At 34.5% G+C, this 4,086-nt stretch overlaps 1 protein-coding gene across 5 annotated transcripts in view; it reads right to left on the bottom strand.

The window, feature by feature from the left end:
* Positions 1-1,092, bottom strand: part of LOC107626019 — a 60,026-nt gene extending 58,934 nt beyond the window's left edge. For 2 of the 5 annotated variants that reach the window (XM_016328784.2, XM_016328783.2), the window contains exon 1: positions 93-1,092. The gene's annotated coding sequence lies outside the window, so the exon portion shown is untranslated. The remainder of the gene's footprint in view (positions 1-92) is intronic. The other 3 variants (XM_021116373.1, XM_021116371.1, XM_021116372.1) reach the window with 3 other exon arrangements.

Here is a 4,086-nt window from a genome sequence, read left to right as displayed (position 1 = left end):
TCAAATTTATTGAATTAAATTAACCATAATGCTAACTACTAGTAAATTAAATATATATAAATTGAATCTAGTTGATTAGATTTACTACCTACCATGAAAATAAGGAAAGTCAAGGGTTCATATGACCATAGTGAAGACGAAGGCGAAGGAGCTGGCAAACACAGTGAAAGGTTTAGGAACGAGGCAACAGATGCCAACGAAGTTACAGACAACACGACAGCAGAGACGAGAAGAGGGAAACCAAGGCCAAGCTATCCAAGCACGGGAAAGCAGAGACTGGCGAGGGAAAGGCAGCAGCGAGGGCGAGCCACGCCAGACGAGGATGCGATGGCAACGGCGAGCCAAACCGAACAAGGTCGTGACGACGACGACGAGAGACACACAGGAACAAGGAGACACCACAACGCAGTGCAGGCGAGCCACAGACGGAGGTGACGACATAGTGACAGAGACGCACCAGAGCCAATGAGGAGCCGGCGATCGTTAGTGAGAGAATGTGAGAAAGTGTGGACTCTAGAGTTCTGGACTTCAGGGGAAGTTGAGTGAGATTGAGAGAGTATGGTGGGGAAGGAACGAGGGTTCAAGGTGTTAGGTTAGGTTTTTTTTAACAAGCAAAACGACGTCGTTTTGGGCAAGGTGGGTAAACAAAAAGGTGTGTCAAAGCGGCCGGTTATTAAAACTGACAGTTCACCCGTTTTTATCAAAACCAGCCGGTCTGAACCAGTTTTCATCGGTATTTTTCTTCTACAATCAGATATCTGGACCAACCTTGTGACTGATTCGTCGGTTTTTCAGCTGATCGGCCGATTCGGTCCAATTCTGACGACTATGGCAGAAATATATCAGGAATTGGAACTGAGCGATGTAGAGCTAGAATTGAGGTGGCAAGGCGAGCACAGCAGAAAACAGAGACGGCACGACGGACCATCAGCGACACGAATAACTGCTTTCTATGTAATGGAACAGGACACAATGAACACAACGGCAGACACGGCGATGGTAAGTGTTGTCGTTGCTGTAGAAAGACGGAAACTGCCGCGGTGCTGGACTGCTGGTCAATTGGAAAAAGAGAAAGACAAAAATGTGTGTGTGAGAGAGAGAAGTGGGGGTGGAAAGAAAAAAATTTGAATCCTTTAAATTTTATATTTTTACTTTAGACGATAAAGTGAAATTTTTGAATATTTTTTTTATATTTTTTTTTCTATTTATAAAATAAGTGATGATAAATTATATTTTATTTTTTAAAATAAAATTTAAAATTTAAAAGATTTAATTTCTAAAAAAAAGATGGATTAGAGTTTAATTTTATTTTGATTTTTTTAATTAGTAAAGATGTTTTAGTAATGTCACTTATTTAAGTTTTTATTTTTATCTTAAACTAAATAAGATATTAAAAAATAACTCAATCTTAAATATTATATACTAAACAAAATACAAAAATTTAATTTAATCTTTCTCTATAATATCTATCTTTCAATTAGTGTAGAACCCAAAAAATTCATTAGCAATTAATTTCAAGTTGGTAAATTAGCAATTTCGTGAAAATTAATTTGAGACCTTGGATCTATTTAATGAAAGGTGAAAATTCAATTGCAGTCAACTTCACGTAAAATTGATAATTAAGAGCCGTTAGATGAAAATTTAGTCAAATCAATTAAATTATCTAACGACTCTCAGTTATCAACTTCACATGAAGTCGACTGCACCTAAGTTTCCACCTTGACGAAAACATACAAATGTGGGCTAAAGCAAGATTGCAAGAACCGGACCGGTCAATAAACCGGTGAAGTAACTGATTCACTGTTTCAATAGTTCGACCGGAGTTTAACCGGAGTTCAACCGATTTAATTAAATATAAATAAAATTATTAAAAATTTAATATATAATTTTCAGTATTTAAATTTAATAATTTCTAAATCTAAAAATTTTAATATGAAAATAATTTTAAAGTTATACCTCAACATGAGACTAAAAGGTGTTATACCTCAAAATTAGACATTAACAGTTTTCTTAAAAATACTAACACTGGATACATTAAGATGCTCAGTAAAAACACACTAATAAAGATAATACATTCATAATAATTAAGACAGGATCTCTCCATTATTTAGAAACAAATGGTACCAATAAAAATAAAACCCTCTAAACTACATTCCCATACCAAGAGTGATTTTATCTAGCCAAAAAGAACACAACATATAGAGAGATTAACAAAAGAAAAAATACTTCAATGCAGCAATATGTCCGTGAATGCCATGATTGATTAAATTGGGCAAGGGATTTGTCATGGCTTCATGGCTTCAGGAGCGAATCCAAATCCAAAATCTAAAAATTCAAATTACAAATTACATCCAACAATTATAGCAAAATTCAAAACGATAACAATTCAGAACCCAGAAGATTATATCAATTTATCCAGCATTCAAAATCAAAAATTATATTCAGCAAAATTCAATAGGGCAGAATTTTAAACTTATATAGCAAAATTCAAAAACCAGAGTTCTAAATTTGAACTTATATCAAATTTATATTCAGTAAAATTTAGAATTACATAACAATTAATTCATATAATTAACAAAATAAAAAAATTGAAAAGCAGAATAAAAACTCTGTATCAAGCCATCAATTCATATAATTAACAAAATAAAAAAATTAACTGAACTTAAATCTGAACTAAATTCCTCACTGCAGCAATCAACAATTCATACAGCTAATTAAAACCAAATAAAAAAAATTAATTGAAAAACCCAAGAACTCACTGCAATTCACGGCGGCAGAACAGATGCCCGACTAGTCGACTACGATGTTGACAGAAGCCGACGACGGGGACACCAGAAGCTTCAGTGTTCATAGTTCAGGACGACGACACTGCTGATAGCTATGTTGTGGGGTGTGTCGTGTGTGTTCTTCTGAAGACCAGACGACGATGATGCTAGACGCTTCAAACCACGAGGGCGGCAACCGCTGGTGGTCACTGGCTCACTGTCGGTGTCAATTGTGGTGTGGATGGTGGAGTCCCTCTGCTCGTTAAAGGAAAAGGAAAGTAGGGTTGAGAGAGGCGTGTGGTGACAACTGAGTGTTGGATGATTTGGGGGTGGGTTAGGTTAGTGGGTCGTGGTTTTTTTTTTTTGCGTCACAAAACGACGCCGTTTTGGGCTATTTTAAAAAATCGGAACTTAAAAAAATCCGTCCAGTTCGTCCGGTCCACCGGTTAACTATCGGTTCAACCGATTTTTTGATCAATTTTTTGTAGAGAAATTTTGGGGGTTAACTGGACCGGTCAGATGACCGATTCCCGATTTTGGCCGGTCCAATCTGGTTTTCAGAACATTGGGCTAAAGACAAAATATTCGACCAAAAAAAAAAGACTTTGGGTGTAATTTAAGAGTCCAACTTACACACCACACAACACACCTAATTAAAACTGGCAATATATATCTTATCTACGCATATCTAATCTGGATCAATCCATTCGAGTAGAGTTGTCTATCCGATCTGTTGCGAGAAAAGTAGGGTGCGATACGAATTTATTGGTGGATAGGGTAGGATATGGGTTTAGCATATATCCTATCCTACTCTACCCATACTCCTAATATATATATATATATGTAAAAGTTATGTATGTAGTAGAAAAATGAGTGTTGAACTTACAATCTTTTTCTTATAAAAATTTAAAATAACTACTAAGTTAGTTGATGATCATATTATTTGTAACTATATGTTAGATTTTTTAAAGATTTTATTGTTTTTAATTTTAATTTAAACTTAATTTTTTATTTTTTATTTTATTAATACGTATAAAATTTGGAATGGTTGAATTTTATATTTGGTTAAAATTTTTTATTTTTTTATGGGTAAAGTCGAGTAGGTAGGATAGTTTAGAACTTTAGGATGTGAGTAAGATTAAAATTGAGAAATTCTCAACTTGCAGATAGAATAGAATAGAATTTTTAAAAAAATTTCAACCTACAAATAAAATTAGAATAGAGTCCAAATCCAACCCTATCTTACTCATTACCATTCTTACACCTAACCCGCTAAAAAATTCTATAAACACTTTGGCATCATCTTTGTCTTTCATAAAAA

The sequence above is a fragment of the Arachis ipaensis genome, chromosome B02 (genome assembly GCF_000816755.2).
Source record: "Arachis ipaensis cultivar K30076 chromosome B02, Araip1.1, whole genome shotgun sequence".
NCBI classification, from domain to species: Eukaryota; Viridiplantae; Streptophyta; class Magnoliopsida; order Fabales; family Fabaceae; genus Arachis; species Arachis ipaensis.
The sequence above is the reverse complement of the archived record's forward strand: the minus strand, read 5'-3'. Positions and strand labels throughout refer to the sequence as shown.